Here is a 25,759-nt window from a genome sequence, read left to right on the forward strand (position 1 = left end):
GAAAGTGAAAAGGGAAAGTGAAGTCGCTCAGTCATGTCCGACTCCAGCGATCCCATGGACTGCAGCCTACCAGGCTCCTCCGTCCATGGGATTTTCCAGGCAAAAGTACTGGAGTGGGGTGCCATTGCCCTCTCTGTGTTTCCTGTCTAGTATAACAAAAACAATGGTTCCCTCTGGGCTAAGGTTGGGTAGGCTTGCTATAGTTCTTTAAAAACATTGCAATATTTGGATTACCTAAATTCAGGGTTCTACAGCTGTGGACTCATGGGACAAAAGGAAATGACACAGACAGGGAGCTCATGCTGTTGGCTGTGCTGATATACAGTCCCTTGTCTCAGAACCAGGAGTCCCATGTCTTCTGCCAGCATCCAGGAAACTATGACAGGCTGACTTGATGGCTTCCAAGTTGGGTAAAATCTCAAGACTCTTCACAGTTAGGTGACAAGGATGGGATGCTGGCAGAAACATGGCTTTCTGGAACAGAAAAGACAAGGGTCCCATGGGTTTAGGGTACACAAGAAGATTCCCTGGTATCCAGTAACAAATGTTCTTCTCCAAGTGATGGGTGTGGGGGTGTTAGGGCTAATTAACCTGAGAGGACAAGCAGCAAAAGGTAGGACTGAAACAACCTGCCCACCTTTTGTTGTTGCTCACTCTCCCTCGGGTGGGAGGAGGAAGGGATATTACTGAGGCAGTGAAGCACAAGCCCCTGACTCCAGATGAGAAGCAATGTGGCTGCAGTTATTGAGTAGAGTCTTCAGAGCTGAAACAGATTATGTCATCAGTGAGGATGCAGAGCTTTTGGATAACTGAAAAATTCATTAAGTTGAGCCATGTTTAGTCACCAAGCCATATGAAACTGAAGATAAGTGGGGTTTCCCAGGTGGCGCTAGTGGTAAAGAACTTGCCTGCCAGTGCAGGAGACATAAAAGACACAGGTTCAATCCCTGGGTTGGGAAGATCCCCTGGAGGAGGGCATTGCAGCCCACTCCAGTATTCTTGCCTGGAGAATCCCATGGACAGAGAAGCCTGTGTCCATGAGGTCACAGAGAGTTGGACACAACTGAAGCGACTTAGCATACACACACACACACACACACACACACACGCTTACTGGCACAAAGCTCCTCTACCCCTTTGTAACCCTGATCCTGCCCTGTGCTCTCTACCCTGACCTCTGCTTTTAGGAGAATCATCAGGGGTGGCCTGAGGCCTCTCTGCTCCCAAGAGAGACTGAAGACCTGACATACCCAAGCATACTGGAGAACTCCAAAGAAAGGAGGGACTCAAATATCTGTGGCTCTGTGGATACAGGCACCCACGTCACTGTGCTACTTGGCCCTGTGCAGGAAGAGGTACTCAGATTCAGCTAACGGAATCTGGACAAGATTCACAATGGGAGAGGAAAACTAACACGATGTAGCAGATGGGTGCTTCAGGCCAATTCAAAGTACTGTTGTTGTTTCTCCATCTGATTGTACAAATGATGCTTATATATCCTTAATACTTCCCCGTCCACAGTGCCAGAGGAGATTCTTCCCCATGAGGAAGAGCTATAGATAGAGAAATGCTAGTGAGAGAAGCTCCCCTGCTGTGTGTCATCAGTGAGTGGGTCAAGACAACATGTAACTGCCCTACCCATTGATGTTCAAATTTTTCAATATATAAAAGATGTCCTGTTGGCTGGCAAATCAGACACCTCAGTCTCCACAGTCCTGCCTGTGCTGTTACCACACCTCTGCCAGCCAAATCCAGGGCCCTACTCAACAAGTTAAGTTTCCTGGGATTATGTGGGTGGATTCACAATGCCCAAGCCCTTTGGTGATCAAGGAACAACAGCTGCCTCCTCAGCCTCCCACCACCAAAGAGAAAGCCTAGCACCTTGCTACACTCTTTGGGTACTGGAGACAGTATATGCCTGGGGTGGCTCATCGTGGCCAGGCTGAGGTACAGTCCACAGAATGCACAAGGGATATTCTCTCCAGAATGTCAGAGGAAGAAGGGGGCAGTGACCATTTTGTAGCATATTCATTTTGTAGATATAATTAAAGTCCATAATCAGCTGGCCTTAAATTAATCAAAAGGGAGATTTTCCTGGGCGGGCCTGACTTAATCAGTTAGAAGCCCTTTAGGAGGACTTCCCTGGTGGCTCAGGCAGTAAAGAATCTGCCTGCAATGCAGGAGACCTGGGTTGGGATCCATGGGTTGGGAAGATCCCCTGGAGGAGGGCATGGCAACCCATTCCAGTATTCTTGCCTGAAGAATCCCATGGACTGAGAAGCCTGATGGGCTACGGTCCATGGAGTTGCAAAGAGTTGGACACAACTGAGCAACTAAGCACAGCACAGGAGGACATAGGCATCCCTGAGCTCAAAGAGTCCAAACTACAGTGAGGCCTGCGCTTGCTCTCCCTCCCCCTGGGTCCTCCCTCCTGACCGCTGCCTGGGACCACGAGCCTTGGTTGGTGTCTGTGGGGTCCAGTGTGCTCCTCATGGGCCCTTCCTGACTGCTGGCCTCTGGATTTCCAACCTGCTTATCCATTCCCCACCATGGAGTAAGTCAATTCCGTGTGTATGTGTGTGTGTCTGTGTATTTTGTCCCTACTGGTTCTGCTGCTTCTCCAGTTGAACCCTGATTGATAAGTCCTCACATGGACACTCTACATGGTCTTTTAACCTACAAGGCAGCATCCTGAGTGGTGCCCAAATCAACTGGCTGCATCAAAAATGGTCCAACAAGCTGCACTACATGTCTAACTTTGGTTCCCACAACCCAACGACCTCATTGAGGTACCAGTCTCTGTGGCTGATGATTTTGCAAACTACAGCCTCTAGCAAAGGGAGACAGCCTCCATTCGGAGGCACTCCTTTGCGTTTGGGGCTCCTCACCTCCTTGACACAGCTACTGACTCAGCAGGACACTCTGTTCACCAAGGTTGCCCTAAATGCCTGGACTTAGTTCACGGATGGTTTGGCTAAGCTCAAACCCAGCAGTGTCCACCGGCTTGGAATGTGACACGTAGATTTTTGTGGAGGTGAAGGGAGGGAATTAACCTCACCATTGAAGAACAGAACAACTTGTACCCCAGGAGATACGAGTGGGAAGGATCATTCCCTAACGATCTTTCTTCTTTCCAAACTGCCCCAGAGCAGTTCACGTGAAGCAAAACACCCTGACAAGCTTCCCCAAAATTGGTATAAGCACTTCAAATTTAACTGACTCCTGAATTTGCCACCCCTGACAGAGGGCTCTGACCCCAATGTGATCACTGTTACCAAGAAAACAAGTGTCTTAGAACATCTGTCCCAGCTCCTGTATTTCTCATACAAGACATCTGTCCACACTTCCAGACATCTTCTCCACCCCATTTCCACAGCCACTGCTCAGCATGTCATGTAACAGCATGTCATGTAACATGAGCAAGCAACCTAAACAAACAAGACAGACTGACTGCTGGCCCTCATGCAGTGCCTCCAAAAACAAGGCCTAAATGCAATAATGTGAACCCAAGTGATACATTTGGGTTGAGCAGGTCAAGGGTCATACTGGAGGCCCTGATAACCTATGTGTTCCGAATCATGTGAGTACCAGTTGCAAACTGTAAAGAAATTTTTTTCCAGGGATACCAAATGCACCTCCAGGCCTGTGACTGGTTGTATGCGTGAATGTGTATGTGTGTATGCGTGCACATGCACACCACTTGCCTCTCTCCCAAAAAACAGGTCTAAGAACACACATGAGTAAGATCTCAGATGACCAGCAACTAGATTAGAGGTAGCAATCTCTCCAAAAGAGCTCTAGGGAACTCAGGAAAGCTTCTAGGAGGGTTAACTATCTTAAGTAGACCCTATGGGCAGTTTCCCCCACAGTGAGCCATCCAATCAGAAAGGGTGGTTTGAAATCCATCCCCAGCTTAAGCTAAAGAGATAAGTAACACCACGTCGTCCTGCAGGTTAGCAAGGGTCACTCACTGGCCAGCGTGGCTATGGGTGGCAGACTCTAGACTCCTGCCTTTTGCCCAGGGTGAAGCCTCTGCCAAGGCTAATACAAGCTGCTGCACCTGGATTGATGTCTTGTACCCAGAGGGAAGGTCAATACAGAAACTTAAAGAGAAAGGGCCCTGGTTTTTCAAGGCCCATGGTTGGTTTCCGGGATTTGCTCAGGACCCTGGTGGTATGGTGGAGGTCGATACAGCAGGTTCCCCTAATCCTGCTGCTTGGAGTCTTACTGACAGTAGTCCTAATGAAATGCTGTCTGAGATGAACAGAACTGATTTAGTCCCAGCCTGTCAGTAGATTAACCAGACTGGCTGAGAGAGTGGCATACTCAGAGGACAATTCACTGGAATATGCTATAGAAATGAGGAGTGGCTCTTGCCATGTGTGCTAAGTCACTTCAGTCATGTCTGACTCTTTGTGACCCCATGGACTGTAGCCACTAGGCTCCTCTGTCCATGGGATTCTCCAGGCAAGAATACTGGAGTGGGTTGCCCCTTCTCCAGGGGATCTTCCAGATCCAGGGATCAAACCGCATTCCTTAGATCTTCTGCACTGGCAAGCGGGTTCCTTACCACCAGTGCCACTTGGGAGTGGCTCCTAGCCAGAGACAATTTTCCATGAGTCTGAGTTTCTGCATATCTTACTGAGCAGAAGCACTGGCGGCCTTTGTTCTCAGCTATCTTTTCTCAGGATATCTATATAGTCTATGGCCTTGGAAGATAGTGTCTGCCCCCAACATAGGGCTGGTATGTTTACTCTGCTTATCCAATTCCCCACCTCCCATTCTCTCTTCATTCTATTCTAAAGAAGACTTTAGAATAAAGGTTCCTAATATTGTACAGGAGTCGGTGATCAAAACCATCCCCAAGAAAAAGAAATGCAAAAAGGCAAAATGGTTGTCTGAGGAGGCCTTACAAATAGCTTAGAAAGAAGTGAAAGGCAAAAGAGAAAAGGAAATTTATATGTTCATCTGAATGCAGAGTTCCAAAGAACTGCAAGGAGACATAAGAAAGCCTTGCTCAGTGATCAATGCAAATAAAGGAAAACAATAGAATGGGAAAGACTAGAGATCTCTTCAAGCAAATAAGAGCTACCAATGGAACACTTCATGCAAAGATGGGCACAATAAAGGACAGAAATGGTAGAGACCTAACAGAAGCAGAAGATATTAAGCAAGAATATAGGATATTAGGAAGAATATACAGAACAACTACACAAAAAAAGATCTTAATGACCCAGATAACCATGATGGTGTGATCACTCACCTAGAGCCAGACATCCTGGAATGCAAAGTCAAGTGGGCATTAGGAAGCATTACCAACAAAGTTAGTGGAGGTGATGGAATTCCAGTTGAGCAATTTCAAATCCCAAAAGATGATGCTGTGAAACTGCTGCACTCAATATGCCAGCAAATTTGGAAAACTCAGCAGTGGCCACAGGACTGGAAAAGATCAGTTTTCATTCCAATCCCAAAGAAAGGCAATACCAAAGAATGTTCAAACTATTACAAAATTGTACTCATCTCACACACTAGCAAAGATATGCTCAAAATTCTCCAAGCTAGGCTTCAACAGTACACAAACTGAGAACTTCCAGATTTAGAAAAGGCAGAGGAACCAGATATCAAATTGTCAACATCCATTCCATCACTGGAAAAGCAAGAGAGTTCCAGAAAAACATCTACTTCTGCTTTATTGACTATGCTGAAGCCTTTGATTGTGTGGATCACAATAAACTGTGGAAAATTCTTCAAGAGATGGGAATACCAGATCACCTTACCTCCCTCCTGAGAAATCTGTATGCAGATCAAGAAGCAACAGTTAGAACCAGACATGGAACAATGGACTGGTTCCAAATTGGGAAAGGAATACGTCAAGGCTGTATATTGTCACCTTGCTTATTTAACTTATATGTAGAGTACATCATGAGAAACGCTGGGCTGGAGGAAGCACAAGCTGGAATCAAGATTGCCAGGAGAAATATTAATAACCTCAGATATGCAAATGACACCACTCTTTTGGCAGAAAGTGAAAAGGAACTAAACAGCCTCTGATGAAAGTGAAAGAGGAGAGTAAAAAATCTGGCTTAAAACTCAACATTCAAAAAATGAAGATCATGGCATCAGTCTCAGCATTTCATGGCAAATAGATGGGAAAACAATGGAAGTAGTGACAGACTTTATTTTCTTGGGCTCCAAAATCACTGCAGATGATGTCCACAGCCATGAAATTAAAAGACGCTTGCTCCTTGGAAGAAAAGGTATGACCAACCTAGACAGCATGTTAAAAAGCAGAGACATTACTTTGCCAACAAAGGTCCATCTAGTCAAAGCTATGGTTTTTCCAGTAGTCATGTATGGATGTGAGAGTTGGACCATAAAGAAGGCTGAGCGCCAAAGAATTGATGCTTTTGAACTGTGATGTGGGAGAAGACTCTTGAGAGTCCCTTGGACTGCAAGAAGATCCAACCAGCCAATCCTAAAGGAAATCAGTCCTGAATATCATTGGAAAGACTGATGCTGAAGCTCCAATACTTTGGCCATCTGATGTGAAGAACTGACTCATTGGAAAAGACCCTGATGCTCAGAAAGACTGAAGACAGGAAGAGAAGGGGGCAACAGAGGATGAGGTGGTTGGATGGCATCACCGACTTGATAGACATGAGTTTGAGCAAGCTCCGGAAGTTGGTGATGGACTGGGAAGCCTGGCATGCTGCAGTCCATGGGGTCGCAAAGAGTCGGACATGACTGAGTGACTGAACTGAATAGAACTGAAAGACTTTGCACTCACCCCTCAGTTAAAATAGCAGAGGTCAGATCCACTGAATACATTTCTCTCCTTTTCTTCATATCCCTTTGATCACACTCAACTTCTTAGAAGCACTCAACAGAGCTGAAGAACCTGCTCATCCTTGTCTGCCTCTCTCCAGCTGTCTATTACTGCACTGCTCCTTTCCTAGATCTTCTCCAGGCTCCTCTCCTCTCTGAGATCTTGAAATGTTACTGCTCCTCTGACCATTCTCTCAAATACATTTCCAGACCTAAGTTCAAAACTCAGACATCAGTGGGCTACTTAAATCCTCTAGTTAGTTATCACCCCAGGCATTTAACATATCCCAAACTGAACCTGGCAGTTAAATCTGACCTCAACTCCTAATCCTAAATTCCCCATCTCAGTCAATTACACTGAGTTACTCAAGCCATCAGCAGAGCATTCCTCCTTCCCTACTCTTTAGCTAACCCAGCAAATCTTCTCAGCTCTTTCCCCAAAACTTATCTTGAATTTCCCCATTTCTCTCCACCTCCATTACACTAGTCTAAGCCTCCACTCTCACTGTCTCTACTGAAATAATAGAAACTGGTCTTGGTCCCAATACCAGTCCAGTTCTCTCAATCCATGTGACATATAGCAGCAGGAGTGATCTCCATAATATGTAAATCTGAATATGTCTCCCCTGCTTAAAATTCTTCACAGGCTCCCCAGAGCCCCTAAAGGAAAGAAGTGAACTCATCATTACTCCAGCTAGTCCCTGCATGGTTTGGCCCTAGACACCATCTCCCCCTATGCCACTGCTCAACAATTACACTGGTCCTCCTTTGGTTCTTCCAATACATCCAGCTTTCTGGATTATTCCAGAAACTAGACAACAGGTTGTTCTCTAGCTTGAAACATTCTTGCTTTTTCTAAAACTGGATCCTCCCTATCAGGAGGACCTTTTCTGACTGACTCAGCTCCACTTATTATTCCTTTGCTCTGTTTTCCCCTACTATAAAACAATAATGCTTGAAGAAAAGCACTTGTTTTTAATACCGATTCATTTATTTCTGATTTTTAGGTGGATGTTCTTGTGGGTGTTACTGTGTTCTCCCTAAAAAGACAAGTTGACATCTTAATACCTACCCCTTCCTCAGAATGTGACCTTACTTGTAAATGCAGTTGCTGAAGATGCAACTCATTAAGGTGAGGTCATACTGGGATAGGCTGGGCCTCATATCCAATACAACTAGCGTCCTTATGAAAGCAGAGGGCCTTGTAAAGACAAGCACACAAGAAGACCACCATGTGAAGATGGGGGACTGAAGTGATGCCTCTACGAGCCAAGGAATGCTTGGGGCTACCAGAAAATAAGAGAGAGACAAGGAACAGATTCTCTCTCACAATCTTCACAAGGAATCAGGCTTGCTCACTGATTTTGGACTTCTGGCCCCCAGAACTATGGGACAATAAATATCTGTTGTTTGAAGTCTCCCAGCTTATGATACTTTGCTATGGCAACCCTAAGAGACTAACACAAATGCCAAATTGCAAAGACATATATAGAAGTGAAAGGTGTTCTTACAGAGGGAGGCAGTGGATAAAGGGACATGAATGACAGTTTTAACATTTGTCTGCTTAAACTAAAACTTTCATTTTTGAAAGTAACCTAATTATTAAAATATGAACAACAGGAGTTCCCTGGTGGCCCAGGAGTTATGAATCAGCACTTGCACTGCAGGGGGCACGATTTGGATCCCTGGTCCAGGGAACTAAGACCCTCCACGCTGCATGGTGCAGTAAAAAAAATACATATGAGCCACAGTGACAGTGAAGCCTCACTACACAGAAATGTCATGACTTATAGGAAATATATATATATTTGGTCCTCATCCACAGTTGCTCACAGTTTCCAAATCTCTTAGAATCTCCTGAACAATGGAATGGAATTTGGTCTCTCATCCTCAGTTTCTGAAAACCACTCCAGGGAAGGTGACTTTTGGGGTCTACACAAAGGTGGGGGCTGGTGGTTAGGAAAACTAACTTTTAGTCCCACCCTGTGCTGGAAGTTGAATCAATCACCACTGGCCAGTGATTTAGTTAATCATAACCATGTAATGAAGCCTCCATAAACAACTCCAAAGGACAGCTTTTTGGACCTTTTTCAGAGATCTTCCATGTTGGGGAACCAGAACACTTCCACATGCCCCCATGCTCAGCTTCATCAGCCATGACGAGAGAAGTCCCTTTGTAGGACCTCAACCCATGTATCTTGTCTGACTGTTGATGTATATCCTTTAATATCCTTTTATAATAAATTGGTAATCTAGTGAGTAAACAGGTTTTCCTGAGTTCTGTGAGCTCTTCTAACAAGCTAATTGAACCCCAAGAGGGAGTTGTGGGAACCTCTGATTTACAGCCAATTGATCAGAAGTATGGTCTGCAACCTAGACTTGCAGCTGGCATCCTGAATTGGAGGGGTCAACAGAACCTCCAGTCTGTAGCTGGTCAAAAGCACAGATAACAACTTGTATGACTGGCCTCTGAAGTGGAGGGCAGACTTGTGCAACTGAGCCCTTTGTCTATGGAATCTGATTCTATCTGGACAGGTAGTGTCAGAACTGAGTTGAATTTGTGGATACCCTCCTAGCATCAAGAACTGCTTGTTGATGTGGGGAAGCCTCCATATATGTACACTGGAATTGAGTCTAGGAACCCAATTCAACAAGCCCCCCTCCCCCAAAAAAAATCTCTATTATTACACCAATCCGTATTAAATGGCACTGCAAACAGTTCCTGAAAAACTACAATGAAGTCAATGAAGAAAAGTCACAGATTCCTCAATCTCAACTCTATGATCATTTATAACAAGGACTGGGGCCAAGTTATCCCTAATTTTGTTATAAATATGCTTCAAGGTTTTTGCTTTAACAAAGTGCATTAAAGATGATAATAATAGCTACTCGGAATGTGCTAAATGCTTTAGAAATATCATTAGGTTCAGATCAGTCGTTCAGTCATGTCTGACTCTTTACGACCCCATGAACCGCAGTACGTCAGGCTTCCCTGTCTATCACCAACTTCCAGAGACCACCCAAACCCATGTCCATTGTGTTGGTGATGCCATCCAACCATCTCATCCTCTGTCGTCCCCTTCCACTCCTGCCCTCAATCTTTCCCAGCATCAGGGTCTTTTCAAATGAGTCAGCTATTTGCATCAGGTGGACAAAGTATTGGAGTTTCAGCTTCAACATCAGTCCTTCCAGTGAACAATGATCTTTAGGATGGACTGGCTGGATCTCCTTGCAGTCCAAGGGACTCTCAAGAGTCTTCTCCAACACCACAGTTCAAAAGAATCAATTCTTCAGCGCTCAGCTTTCTTTATAGTCCAACTCTCATATCCATAAGACTACCGGAAAAACCACAGCCTTAACTAGATGGACCTTTGTTGGCAAAGTAATGTCTCTGCTTTTTAATATGCTGTCTAGGTTGGTCATAACTTTCCTTCCAAAGAGCAAGCATCTTTTAATTTCATGGCTGCAGTCACTATCTGCAGTGATTTTGGAGCCCAAAAAAATAAAGTCAGCCACAGTTTCCCCATCTATTTCCCATGAAGTGATGGGACCAGATGCCATGATCTTCGTTTTCTGAATGCTGAGCTTTAAATAAACTGTTTCACTCTCCTCTTTCACCTTCATCAAGAGGCTCTTTAGTTTTTCTTCAATTTCTGCCATAAGGGTGGTGTCATCTGGATATCTGAGGGTATCGCTATTTCTCCTGGCAATCTTGATTCCAGCTTGTGCTTCATCCAGCCCAGCATTTCTCATGATGAACTCTGCATATAAGTTAAATAAGCAGGGTGACAATATACAGCCGTGACGTACTCCTTTTCCTATTTGGAAACAGTGTGCTGTTCCATGTCCAGTTCTAACTGTTTCTTCCTGACCTGCATATAGGTTTCTCAAGAGGCAGGTCAGGTGGTCTGGTATTCCCATGTCTTTCAGAATTTTCCACAGTTTATTGTGATCCACACAGTCAAAGGCTTTGGCATAGTCAATAAAGCAGAAATAGATGTTTTTCTTGAATGCTCTTGTTTTTTCAATGATCCAGCGGATGTTGGCAATTTGATCTCTGGTTCCTCTGCCTTTTCTAAAACCAGCTTGAACATCTGTAAGTTCACGGTTCATGAACTGCTGAAGCCTGGCTTGGAGAATTTTGAGCATTACTTTACTAGCGTGTGAGAAGAGTGCAATTGTGCGGTAGTTTGAGCATTCTTTGGCATTGCCTTTCTTTGGGATTGGAATGAAAACTGACCTTTTCAAGTCCTGTGGCCACTGCTGAGTTTTCCAAATTTGCTGGCATATTGAGCACAGCAGTTTCACAGCATCATCTTCCAGGATTTGAAATAGCTCAATTGAATTCCATCACCTCCACTAGCTTTGTTTATAGTGATGCTTCCTAAGGCCCACCTGACTTCACATTCCTGGATGTCTGGCTCTAGGTGAGTGTGAGTGATCACACCATCATGATTATCTTGGTCGTGAAGTGCAGTAAGCCAGGCTTTCTTCCTGCTACAAGATTTAATGCGATCGCGACGGTTTGTGGGCTTGCTTATCCTGGAAATAGCAGCTTTAATAACCACAATTACTTCTGTTACTGTGGCAGCAATATCATTGACTCAACAAGTGCATACTGCCCAATATGTTGACACCATGTCTAAAAATGTTTCTCTAACTCTAGCAACACAGGAAGCTATAGATAGAAAGTTGGAGATGAGGGTAGATGCCTTGGAAGAGGCAATAATGAATATTGGGACTGAGTTACAGGCTTTAAAAGTGAAAATGGCTCTGTCTTGCCATGCTGATCACTGGTGGATATGCATGACAGTTTGAAGGTGAATGAGACAGATTATGAACAGGAAAAAATCAAAAATCATATCTCAGGTGTTTGGAACAGCTCTGACATTGGCCTGGACTTAGGGAAACTTCATAATCAAATACAGACCCTGGAACACTCTCAACTGGATTTTACCGCCGCTGGAGCAGCTAATGACTTTTTTCACACTTTCTCTAACTTCATTTCAGGAAAAAACATTCTGTCTAATCTGTTGGTGCTTTAATTTTGCTTCTCATAATCATTCTTCCTTGTATTGTCAGGATTCTTCGGCAGAACATTCAGAAACTCGCGACTGAGCTGCATCTGGCTGTTTTAAGAAATAAAAAAGGGAGAGATGCTGGGAGCCATCTCCCGGCATATTGCATATTGAGTGAAGCCTTTTCACAGCATCATCTTTCAGGATCTGGAATAGCTCAACTGGAATTCTATCACTGCCGGGAGCCAGCATGAGGAACTCTGCCCGTGGCAAAGGTCATGAGGAAGGAGGCTCGGCATATGTAAAGGTGGGATCAAGCCTCAGGAGTCCCCCTGGAAATTCTCGAGCATCTACCCCCAAAACCAGAGTCTGCCTACTTTCTGCTTTGTGCTCTCACCTACACCTCTGACTTTACGGGGGGCTGTCCCCCACTACCTCTCTCTGAAAAAAGTTAACTTACAGCTCCACTTAATAAAGTTCCTGGGTATGATAGTGTTTCAACCTACAAACTCCTTTGGAAGTCCTCTAGCCTGCCTGAATAGGTTTTTCCGGCCACATGTGATTGTTCAGAGCCTCCCAACTGTGAGAGGCATGAGATGTTCTAAACTGTCTAAATACAGATTCCTTTGAGCAGTTAAAAGATTGATTAGAAATTGTATCGGTAAAGGGTTTTTCACTTGTTGGGCCAATGTTTGCTGCTAAATCTCCATATCCCTTACCTGCTGTGTCCCTGGCAGTGTATTGATTAATATAATTGGTGTAAGCAGTAGCTTTACTGTTTGTAACCTTGGACCCTTGAGTTAAATTTTCTTGTTATAGCCTACCACACCTTTGCCCTGTAGGAATGCAACTTTATCTAATGCTTTTGGAGGGTGGCGCCTGACTAATCACCTTTAGAGAAAAATAAGTTTTCTCAAGAAAGGGTCTTAAAATGTTAACAGGCCTCCGGGCCAGAAGATGATGCAAATCGCCTAAACTTTTGCATATGATAAGTTTGCAGGAAGAAAGCCTGGCTTACTTCATGACTCTACCCCTTCCCCCATTATCCTCTATGCATAACTTAAGGCATAAAAACTACTTTGGAAAATAAAGTGCAGGCCTTGTTCACCGAAGCTTGGTCTCCCCATGTCGTTCTTTCTCTCACCTTCTGGCTGAATTATTCAGCCTCTTTTCTCCACTAAATTTTCTCACTGAGCTATCCTTATTTAACCACTCTTTATATCTTTAATTCTATCATATCCTGATCGCCGAAGCCGTCTCCCCTTCGAATTCCCTGGATCCACCGGGGCTGGACCCCGGCAGTGAAGGTCTTTTTTGTACAGTTCTTCTGTGTATTCTTGCCACCTCTTCTTAATATCTTCTGCTTCTGTTAGGTCCATACAATTTCTGTCCTTTATTGAGCCAATCTTTGCATGAAATGTTCCCTTGGTATCTCTAATTTTCTTGAAGAGATCTCTAGTCTTTCCCATTCTATTGTTTTCCTCTATTTCTTTGCATTGATCACTGAGGAAGGCTTTCTTATCTCTCCTTGCTATTCTTTGGACCTCTGCATTTAAATAGGTGTATCTTTCCTTTTCTCCTTTGCCTTTCGCTTCTCTTCTTTTCACAGCTATTTGTAAGGCCTCCTCAGACAGTCATTTTGCTTTTTTTGCATTTCTTTTTCTTGGGGATTATCTTGTTCCCTGTCCCCTGTACAATGTCACTAATAATCCTCAATTACCTATCAGCAAAGCAGGTGCAACTGCCCCTATTTTGCCGATGAGGAAACAAAGGATATGTGAGTCTAGAATAACACAGCTAATTCAGTAGCAGAGACAAGACTAGAACACATGCCTTCCATCAAGAGCTACCTACACACAAATAATGTATTTGGCAGACTTTACTAAAGAACAATCAGTGTCACTGCAGCAACATTTCAGGTACTGTTACACATAATCAGAAAATACAGTCATGTGCTAAGTCACTGTAGTTGTGTCCGACTCTGTGTGACCCTATGGACCAAGGGACCCTTCGGACTCCAGGCTCCTCTAGAGCCTGGGATTCCTCTGGAATCCCTTGCCAGAGATTCTCCAGTCAAGAATACTGGAGTGGGTTGCCATGCCCTCCTCTAGGGGATCTTTCTGACCCAGGGATCAAATCCAAGTCTCTTACTTCTACCTGCATTGACAGGTGAGTTCTTTACCACTAGGGCCACCTGGGAAGCCCGAAAATACTGTTACGATAAATTCAAAACTTACTTTTTGTATCACCCATCCCAGGAAGGATGCTTTTTAAAATAAATTGTTTCTAAGTTAATATTTTAAAACATACATTATATTAAGCACTAGCTAAAGTTGGATTTGGCCTTACTGAAACTCACTTTCTGGGCTTCCCAGGTGGGGCTAGTGGTAAAGAACCCACCTGCAATGTGGGAGACACAGGTTCGATCCCTGGGTCAAGAAGATCCCCTGGAGGAGGAAATGGCAACCCACTCCAGTATTCTTGCCTGGAGAATCCCATGGACAGAGGAGCCTGGTGGGCTACAGTCCATAGGGTTGCACAGAGTCGGACATGACTAAAGCCACTTAGCATAGCACAGCACAAACTCACTTTTAATGGCAAACCACTTGGCTTGTACTTGACCACTTGGCTTCTTTTTTTTTTTAATTGAAGAAGTTGCTATAGAATACTATATAAGTTATAAGAGAACAACATTTTTTAAAGGTTATACTCCACTTATTACAAAATATTCTATATTCCCCTACCACTTGGCTTCTTAAGAAGAAAATAATCCTGCTATTGAATTTGGGAGGTTGTAAGCTTCAACCACATGAAACAACTTTCAAACAGCCAAAAGAGAACTAATGCTCTTCTGAAAAGAATGGAGAACACTGAGTTTTTATTCAACTTCAAAAGCCACAACTTAGGTTATGAATTCAGAATCTAGTCTAACTCACGGAGAAACTAATGATGAATTTTAAGTGGTACTATTCTTCATTTCTGTGTCTAGGAAGATGGAGTAGATGTATCTTTCCCTATATATCCTGATTAAAATACAACTAAAAATCCTGAACATTATCTATAAAACAAATGTAAGAGATCAGAAAGGTGGAGGGAGGGCAACAGATTAGCTAGGGATCTACAGACCTAAGGAACATGGTGGAGAGGTCCCTGGGTTTTCATATATCTCAGACACAGAGCTGAAGAACTCAGCAACCCAGAATCACAAACAGGTGCAGGAAAAGGAAAAAAAAAAGCTTGAACAAGTCTTCTCTATCTACCCAAAGGACCAGGAAAGGGGCAGCCTAGCCAAGAAAGAAAACTTTTAGACAAAGGAGCCCTCTGATCCAGCCAGAAATCACATAAGAAACTGATGCCCCACCCCCACTAGCAAAGGTAGAGCTGGAGCCTAGACTTCTGCCCTCCCCAGGCCTTAATGAGGAGCCCCAACCCCCCGCCAGGGTCACATTAGAGAAGGCTGAGTAGGGAGCTGGATAATCACCAGCTTGACTCCTCCACATCCTGGAGTCAGTAAAGAGCTCAGACTCCCACCTCCACAGTAATAAAAGGCCCCCGCCTTCCCCACGGGGGCGCTGTGGAGAGTTTAGCTAAGCTACTACGTGATACTGCTGCCCCAGGAAACATTTTGTTTGGCTGTGTAGCCCCACAAGGACCTTAAACTGAAACTTGCCTCCTCATGGAAGAATGTGCCCTAAATAACAGCCCTGAATCACAAAGAAATACAAGCTCCTGATAAGACTTCCCCCACAGCCCTTGTGATCACCAGTTTCCCCTGCCTCCAGGGCCTGCCCTTTGACACTCCTTAGATAAAACCTCCACAGAGCTTCCTAGAACCCTGCATGTTTGGTTTGAACTGATCAATCCAGTGTTAGCCAGGGAACCCCAGGGATTCCACCCATAGACCATGTGTTCCAGGTCTTACAGCTCACTCTCTCCCTGTACTCAGTCTTGACCTCCTCCCCATGTGGGTTCTCGAGTAGTGCCATGTACTTCCTTCAGGACGGTTGAGTAATAAAGATCTCTATTTCAACTTCTCTGTGGTCCTCCGTTGACCACAGCTCGCCATCCAGCAACCTGTGCTCCACTTCACAAATGTTAATATAACAAAGCAGCTAGTGTCACAGGGGGCCTGGTGAAGAGTCAGAAGCTTTCATCTCAGGAACCTAGAAAAATAAACGCAAAACAACCCAAAATAGGCAGAAGGAAAGAAATAATAGAGGACAGAAATCAATAAAGTTGAAAACAGAAAGACAATAGAGAAAAAATCAATGAAAAAAGGGCTAGTTCTTCGGAAAGATCAAAAAAATTGACAAATCTTGTGCAAGACTGGCCAAAAAAAAGAGAGAAGATCTAAATGATCAATATCAGAAATGAAACAAATATTCGCAAAGACTCTGTACATTTCATAAGGGAATACTATGAACAAATCTACATACACACATTTCACAACTTAGGTTAAAGGGGCCAATTTCTTGAAAAACACCAACTACCACCATTAATCCAATAAGAAATAGATAATCTGAATGGAACTTTTAAGGAAACTATTAAGGAAAATCCATAATTTTGATACTCCCAAAAGAGAAATCTCTAGGCCCAGAAGGTTTCACTCAAGAATTCTACACATTCTCTTCTAGAAAACAGAATAGGAGGGCACATTTCCTAATTCATTTTATGAAGTTAATAGTTACAGGATAACCAACCAAAGGCATTATAAAAACAAAAGCCACAGACCAATATTCTCTACAAATCCAAGGCCAGTATATATCCACTCTCATCACTCTTATTCAATATAGTTATGGTTCTAGAACTTAGTTCTGGAAGTTCTAGACATAGACAAGTTTATTCTAAAATTTATATGGAATGAGAAAGGAACTAAAATAACTAAACAATTCTGAAAAAGGAGAATAAAGTAGAAAGAATCAGTTTACCCAATTTCAAGATTTATTATACAGCTACAATAATCAAGACTGTGTAGTACTGGTGGAGGAACAGATGCACAGATTAACAGAAGACAGGACCCAGAAAAGACCACATAAATATGCCCAAGAGGTTACAGACAAAGGTGCAAAAAGCAATTCATTAAAGGAAAGATATCTTTTCAACAAATGGTGCTGGAACAATTAGACATCCAAGGTACGGGAGGGGAGGAGAACCTCAATCTAAATCTTATACTTTATACAAAAATTAACTCAAAATAAATTATGTGAATTTTAAAATGCAAAACTATAAAACTTCTACTAAAAAAAAGAGGAAATTCTCAGAATCTAGGGCTAGGTCAAAATTTATTATACATGACACCAAAAGTGTAATCCATAAAAGAAAAAACTGGAAAAACTGGATTTCACCAGAATTAAAATTTTATGGTTTGTGAAAGACTCTGTTAAGATAAAAAAAAAAAAAAAAAAAAAAACTAAAAATTGGAAGAAAATATTTGTAAACCACATATCCAACAAAGGAATAGTATCTGGAATATATTAAGAACTCCCAAAACTCAACATTTAAAAAAATCCAATTTAAACACAACCAAAAGACACAGAAAATTCAGAGAAGAGATTGTACATGTGGCACAAATACACACACAAAAAGATGCTCAACATCATTAATAATTAGGGAATGCAAACCTAAAACCACAATGAGATACCACTACACACATATAAGAATGCCTAAAATAAAAAATAGTGATAACACCAAATTCTGGCAAGGATGTGGAGAAACTGGATCTCTCCTTTATTACTGGTAGGAATGTAAAATGGTACAGACACAATGGCAATTTCTTACAAAACCAAATATGAAATGGCCATATGGCCCAGAACTGCACTCCTGGGCTTTCATTCCAGAAAAATGAAAACATTCACAGAAAAATCTGTACATGAGTGACTAGCAGCAGCTTTATTGGTAACAATTAAAATGTAGAAACAGTGCAGATGTCCTTCAACAGGTGAACAGTTAAACAAACTGGTTCATCCATACGATGGAATACACTCAGCAATAAGAATTAATTACTGGTACATACAACAATCTGGATGAATCACTAGAGAATTATGATGAGTAAAGAAGCCAATCCCAAAAGGTTACAAACTACATGATTTCACTTATACAACATTCTTGAAATGACAAAATTATAGAAATAGAATAAATTGCTGGTTGCCAGGAGCAGAGGAAGAGTAAGGACAGGAGGGAAGTGGTTGTGGTTATCACAGGGCAATAAAAGGACGATGATGAAAATGTTCTGTATCTTCAACCCATTATTGTCAATACACTATTTATGGTATGTACAATAGCTGTGCAAGCTGTTACCATCAGGACAAAACAGGTAAAGAGCACAGAGGGACGTCCCTGACTGTCCAGTGGTTAAGAAACTCCACACTTCCACTGCAGGGGGTACAGGTTTAAACTCTGGTTCAGACCATGAACTCCTTATTGCCAAATTCAGACTTAAATTGAAGAAAGTAGGGAAAACCACTAGACCATTTAGGTATGACCTAAATCAAATCCCTTATGATTATACAGTGGAAGTGAGAAATAGATTTAAGGGCCTAGATCTGATAGATAGAGTGCCTGATGAACTATGGAATGAGGTTCGTGACATTGTACAGGAGACAGGGATCAAGACCATTCCCATGGAAAAGAAATGCAAAAAACCAAAATGGCTGTCTGGGGAGGCCTTACAAATAGCTGTGAAAAGAAGAGAAGTGAAAAGCAAAGGAGAAAAGGAAAGATATAAACATCTGAATGTAGAGCTCCAAAGAATAGCAAGAAGAAATAAGAAAGCCTTCTTCAGCGATCAATGCAAAGAAATAGAGGAAAACAACAGAATGGTAAAGACTAGGGATCTCTTCAAGAAAATCAGAGATACCAAAGGAACATTTCATGCAAAGATGGGCTCAATAAAGGACAGAAATGGTACGGACCTAACAGAAGCAGAAGATATTAAGAAGAGATGACAAGAATACACAGAAGAACTGTACAAAAAAGATCTTCACGACCCAGATAATCACGATGGTGTGATCACTGACCTAGAGCCAGACATCCTGGAGTGTGAAGTCAAGTGGGCCTTAGAAAGCATCACTACGAACAAAGCTAGTGGAGGTGATGGAATTCCAATTGAGCTATTCCAAATCCTGAAAGATGATGCTGTGAAAATGCTGCACTCAATATGCCAGCAAATTTGGAAAACTCAGCAGTGGCCACAGGACTGGAAAAGCTCAGTTTTCATTCCAATCCCAAAGAAAGGCAATGCTAAAGAATGCTCAAACTACCGCACAATTGCACTCTTCTCACACGCTAGTAAAGTAATGCTCAAAATTCTCCAAGCCAGACTTCAGCAATATGTGAACCGTGAACTTCCTGATGTTCAAGCTGGTTTTAGAAAAGGCAGAGGAACCAGAGGTCAAATTGCTAACATCCGCTAGATCATGGAAAAAGCAAGAGAGTTCCAGAAAAACATCTATTTCTGCTTTATTGACTATGCCAAAGCCTTTGACTGTGTGGATCACAACAAACTGTGGAAAATTCTGAAAGAGATGGGAATACCAGACCACCTGATCTGCCTCTTGAGAAATTTGTATGCAGGTCAGGAAGCAACAGTTAAAACTGGACATGGAACAACAGACTGGTTCCAAATAGGAAAAGGAGTACATCAAGGCTGTATATTGTCACCCTGCTTATTTAACTTATATGCAGAGTACATCATGAGAAACGCTGGGCTGGAAGAAACACAAACTGGAATCAAGATTGCCGGGAGAAATATCAATAACCTCAGATATGCAGATGACACCACCCTTATGGCAGAAAATGAAGAGGAACTAAAAAGCCTCTTGATGAAAGTGAGAGTGGAGACTGAAAAAGTTGGCTTAACGCTCAACATTCAGAAAACGAAGATCATGGCAGCCGGTCCCATCACTTCATGGGAAACAGATGGGGAAACAGTGGAAACAGCGTCAGACTTTATTTTTCTGGGCTCCAAAATCACTGCAGATGGTGACTGCAGCCATGAAATTAAAAGACGCTTACTCCTTGGAAGGAAAGTTATGACCAACCTAGATAGCATATTCAAAAGCAGAGACATTACCTTGCCAACAAAGGTTCATCTAGTCAAGGCTATGGTTTTTCCTGTGCTCATGTATGGATATGAGAGTTGGACTGTGAAGAAGGCTGAGTGCCAAAGAATAGATGCTTTTGAAGTGTGGTGTTGGAGAAGACTCTTGAGAGTCCCTTGGACTGCAAGGAGATCCAACCAGTCCATTCTGAAGGAGATCAGCCCTGGGATTTCTTTGGAAGGAATGATGCTAAAGCTGAAACTCCAGTACTTTGGCCACCTCATGCGAAGAGTTGACTCATTGGAAAAGACTCTGATGCTGGGAAGGATTAGGGGCAAGAGGAGAAGGGGATGACAGAGGATGAGATGGCTGGATGGCATCACTGACTCGATGGACGTGAGTCTGAGTGAACTCCGGGAGTTGGTAATGGACAGGGAGGCCTGGTGTGCTGCGATTCATGGGGTCGCAAAGAGTTGGACATGACTGAGCTACTGATCTGATCTGATCTGAGAAGCTAGAGGTTCCACATGCCTGGTGGCCAAAAAAATGAAAAACATAAAACAGAAGCAATATTGTAACAAAAGCAATACAGATTTTAAAAATGGTCCACATCCAAAAAAAAAATATCAAAAATAAGCAAATAAATAAAACTGTATTATCTCGCTAAGAGTCGGACACGACTGAGGGACTTCACTTTCACTTTTCACTTTCATGCATTGGAGAAGGAAATGGCAACCCACTCCAGTGTTCTTGCCTAGAGAATCCCAGGGACAGGGGAGCCTGGTGGGCTGCCGTCTCTGGGGTCGCACAGAGTCAGACACGACTGAAGTAACTTAGCAGCAGCAGCATTATCTCCAAAGGAATTATCAGCCAAATCATTTGTCATCAAATATTAATATTTCTATTTTTTTGCTGTTGACAGGCAATAGGAAAGCACACTAGAAAATTCATCTGTAACAACCTAGTTTCAAAGCATTTACCAAGCGCTTGTCACATGCAGCTAGGAGCTAGGGAAACAGGCAAAGTGAGGAAGACAAAGTAGATTTAGAAGAGAGTTCATATTTCTTCTAGTGAAGTTGAACAGGAACTACAATACTGAAGTTAAGTTATCTTTGTAAAGCACTTCATTATGCCTGCCCACATTCTTAAGTATTTCTAAACAGAACACAGGTAGCAGCTCACCAGTGCATGATCAACTTATAAGTAACTTTCCTTACTTCTTAACTCCCAGCCAGTGAAGGTCACTTCCTGCCAGGAATACCTCCACCTCTACCCAAGCCCTGGTCTTCCTGTCTCAGCTAAGTCCAAACCACGCCCCCACCCCATGTTGGCTAGGCAAAAACAGGACAGGGGAAAGGTGAGACTCACACACTCATGTGTCTTACACCCATGCCCATTCTTCTCTCACCCAATTTCTCCAAATATAAATACCCAAAGGAAGAAAAGAACGGCAAAGGGAAAGGGCTGGTTAAGATCTCTGGTAACCAGGCCTCCTCTTACCAGTTTTTTCATCAGAAAAGGAAAAGAGACAAAAGAGGAGAAACGGCAGGGGGGTGGGGGGCGGGCAGGAGAAGAAAAGCTATGGTACATTTTCACCTCAGCTGTCAGTTCCCCCCACCTTCACAAAATAAAAGCCACAACTCTATCCAGCTCTCCCCACTCCTATCCCAGCAGCAGTTCCAAGTGCTTCTGAACCCAAGTCTCCCTAAAATCAAGTTCCCTTACCAAGTTTATGGTTAATCTCTCTATCCAAAATTGTATTCCCTTTTTTAATCCCCTCTGACCTCAACTGGGTGCTGAGCACTAAGAAACCAGAGTCCGATGGCTACAATCACTGTTACTGATAACATCTTTCTAAAATGACTATTAGAGGTAGCATCATTAATGAACAAACTCAGGATGTTTCTCCAGGACAATATGGGCTAATAGACCCCCAGGCCATGGACTACCTGGCCAGACAACGGTAAACCAGAGCACCCTGACTCCTGAAAATAGAAACTACAATTTTAAAATGTCACAGAAATGATTAACCCCAGTCTCTTATGCCAAGAAACCAGAAAATACAAAATGAATATAATTCATCATTTGTGAATACACTAACCCTTGCCTTCTAGTAAAGCTTTACCATAACGCTTTTGGTAATGATTTTCACATTTTAATGACTAGGTTACTCTTAGAAATTAGAGATTTAGTTTATACCAAGAAACATAATATTAAATTACTATTCACACCCACTAGGCAAGAACTACTTTCACCTCTTAATATAACTTGCCTGGCTGGCTTTACACTGACACCCAGCAAGTGAAGCCTGTGAGTAGCCAAAACTGGAAAGACAAGGATGTGGGGGGAAACTGCAGTAATGGTAATGGCCCCTCCACTAACTAGGAGGGTCAAGTAGGCTGACAAGTCATCAGGTTCTCATCTTCCCTTAACATTTCAAGTGTTCTATTTCCAAGACTGAGGGCAGAACATAGAGATGACACAGCCCTTCCACCAGAGTTCATCTACTTTACTCTAGCTCATAGTTTCACATTTAGTTCTAATAAACTTGGTTGGTTTCTAAGTTCATGGCTAATCAGAAGGAAAATGTTTCATAGAGAGAAAAGCACTCTGTTCATTCACCCACCATTTAAGTGCCTGGTACTTGGAGACGGAGCACTAACTGATACTCAGTAATCCCTATCCTCCCTGACTTAGGTAGGGCAGGGGCTCAGACAGTAGAGGAGTAAATTAAAATAAAAGTAATTGTAAATAAAATAATTACTAACTGTGATAGCTGCTAACAAGAATATGAACAGAGCTAACAACCTTGTTCTTTCTTGGGATATGAAGACCCTTCCAGTAGTGTCAAATGTAGAATCAAAAAATTCAGGGCTTCCCTGGTGGGTCAGTGGTAAAGAATCCACCTACCAGTGCAGGAGACATGGTTCCCTGGTGCAGGAAGATGCCACAGAGCCAACTAAGCCCATGCACCACAACTATTGAGCCCATGCTCTAGAGCCTGGGAGCTGAAACTACTGAGCCCATGTACCAAAACTACTGAAGCCTGCACGTGCCCTGGAGCGTGTGCCCCACAACAAGGGAAGCCACTGCCATGAGCAGCTCTTACACCACAGCTAGAGAGCAGCACCTGCTAGCCACAACAAGAGAAAAGCCTGCCTGACAACAAAGACTCAGCACAGCCAAAAACAAATTATTTTTTAAAATTCATATCATCTATTGACCCCAAATATACTCTAAAATTTACTTTTAAAAATTAAATACCAGCTGCTGACTTGTTACCCTCTCTTTATGTTAAAAGCTGAATGACATTCCAATTCCCTAGAGCAGAGATGGTTCAGTTCAGTTCAGTCACTCAGTCATGTCCGACTCTTTGTGACCCCATGAATTGCAGCACGCCAGGCCTCCCTGTTCATCAACAACTCCCGGAGTTCACCCAAACTCATGTCTATAGAGTCAGCGATGCCATCCAGCCATCTCATCCTCTGTCGTCCCCTTCTCCTCCTGCCCCCAATCCCTCCCAGCATCAGAGTCTTTTCCAATGAGTCAACTCTTCACATGAGGTGGCCAAAGTATTGGAGTTTCTTCAGCTTTAGCATCATTCCTTCCAATGAACACCCAGGACTGATTTCTAGGGCATAAAGCAGTATTTGCATAGGTGAGGGAAGGAAGCACAAAGTAAGCATGCCTTCAGCTATTTCGAAACTTGGCCTAGGCTGGATCCCCTAACAAGGAAAAACATTCTTCCTTCTTCTCAAGATCACATAGCACCCGGTTCCCTGGGATCTGCAATCACTACTAGTTCTGAGGCAGGAGGCAGATGCCACAGCTCCCCTCCCACCCACCACCCCAGGGTAAAGCAATTGAAGATTCATTCTCTGTGGACCAGAACTCCAGGTGGAGAACAGCAGGACAATTGAGAGAGGAGGCTGTTCCCTGCCCAGACCACGTATTTCCCATTCTTGAAGTCAGGAGACTCCCCAGCTACATATGTGCAAAAGGGTTCTGTGGAGGTCAAAAGGGGAGTGATGATAAGAGATGTTCTACCCTTAGGCCTTTTCGGTAGAAACTATCTTGGCTAAGAGATACATATACACATGTGGGAGGATCCTGAGATGTATCTGAACCAGGCAATTCAAAATGACTGGCCAACAGAAACTTGGAAGAAATGCCCCATAAAAGTTGCGGGGAGCTGCCCGTGAGAACGGGGTCCTTTGTCCAAAGGACACAGCTCTGGGAGCTGCCTCAGTCCTTGAGGGTTTGCTTGCAAACACAGCTCTCTGTCCCGCCACCCCAGATATTAGGCGCTTATTTACTGCAGGCACCTGGAGTTCTGTGCAAACTTCTCACACACAGAGAAATGTTATCTGGTGTAAGAAATAATAACAGGGTGCCATTCCCATGCTCTCAAGATTTCTTGTGACTGTTTGTAAGATGTGTAGGTCAAACAAAGAAAATGTTAACTGTCTTGTCTTTCTCACGCTCTTCTGTATAAATATAAGATGCTGAATAAAGTTGGTGTCAGACTGCATCCCTTCGTGGAGATGTGTCTGAACCTCTCGACCCCATCATTGTTGTCTATTTCTCTTGCTTTAGTTTCCTTTCTCAGCCCCGCCGTGCACATTCTCGGGACCTGATCGACTTTGCCGGCTGGCACCGGCAAAAAGTAATTCAAATTACCACGAAGGCACAACTCAGGGACTCTCTCTGTCCACCCGTGTCTCTATCCACATATAATGTACTCTTTTTCCTCTTAATAAATATTCCACATGCTTCACTACTTTCTGACTTCGTGGAAATTCTTTTCTGCAAAGCTGAAGGGCTGGGGCCCTTGTCACTGACCACTGGCCTAGTGGCTAGGATTTGGGGCTCTTACCACAGCGACCTGGCCTCAATCTCTGGTTAAGGAACTGAAGCCCCGCTTCAAGCTGCTGCAGACTCAGGCTCCCTGAGATCAGTTCCATACTTCCGTCACTTTAAGCAACCTGGGCACAAAACCACCGTGTGGAAGGTCGGTTTTTTCAAGAAAAGTGGCATATATTCCAAAGAAGCAACCAAAAAATCAACCCCACTTAAGCTGGAGATTACCAAGTTAATTTAAAACACTAGCTTTGCTTTCTGCAATGTTGAACTTCGGTCAAATTCAATCACACTAGCCAATCTTGGAGGAATAAAAAGAAAATTCCATTTTCAGAGGTACCTAATCTTTTCAAATGTGCCAAACACAATAACTTTGTGTTTACCCATGTCTCCTAAGGCTCCGCACTGCAGGCAGAATCATTGCCATTGAGCCACCAGGAAGCACAAAACCTACCTACTAGAAAATATATTTGACTGCAAATATGATCCACACAGGGAATAATCTGAATTTCATCAAGGAAGCTGTAAGCACCAAATGATGGAGGCAAAAGTGAATCCAAGTTTCATATGGGACTAAGAGCAAAAAGACAGTTCTGAATTGTCATTTTGGAAGAAACTCACATCTCTTACAATTCAAATGTAATTTTCCCCAAAGTTAGCTCCAAAATTTGTTAATTCGTTTGGCTTTGCTTTCTCAAACAAAATTACACATAGGCTGAAGACTCAGGATGTGCTCCCTGCTATTGCATCTCCATTTTTCCCATTTTTATAAAGCCTGATCTCCATTAAGTTAGTAAGTTATATCTGAAAGCATCTACCTGGCCTTTCTTTAAACACCTACAGCTATAAATTAATGTGGGAAGGATCTGGAGGTTGATCTGCAGTCCACTCCTCCTTACAAATTAGGAATTGGAGAGGAATGGTCTCTCTTTATCAAAAGATTACTGGAGACTTATTTTCCATCAATTCCCTCCTTTCACCTAGCTCCTTTGTAGCTGCAGCCAGAAAATTCTCCCT

General features: G+C 43.1%; 1 protein-coding gene across 10 annotated transcripts in view; it reads right to left on the reverse strand.

The window, feature by feature from the left end:
* Positions 1 to 25,759, reverse strand: part of C3H2orf76 (chromosome 3 C2orf76 homolog) — a 129,138-nt gene that overhangs the window by 102,248 nt on the left and 1,131 nt on the right. The window contains exon 1 of one of the 10 annotated variants that reach the window (XM_055572888.1): positions 24,759 to 24,837. The exons of 6 other annotated variants lie outside the window; for them this stretch is intronic. The gene's annotated coding sequence lies outside the window, so the exon portion shown is untranslated. Of the gene's footprint in view, positions 1 to 637; positions 752 to 15,765; positions 15,922 to 24,758; positions 24,838 to 25,759 lie in introns of those variants that run through there. 3 more of the 10 variants (XM_055572889.1, XM_055572892.1, XM_055572886.1) reach the window with 3 other exon arrangements.

Source organism: Bubalus kerabau, chromosome 3 (assembly GCF_029407905.1).
Source record: "Bubalus kerabau isolate K-KA32 ecotype Philippines breed swamp buffalo chromosome 3, PCC_UOA_SB_1v2, whole genome shotgun sequence".
Taxonomy (NCBI): Eukaryota; Metazoa; Chordata; class Mammalia; order Artiodactyla; family Bovidae; genus Bubalus; species Bubalus kerabau.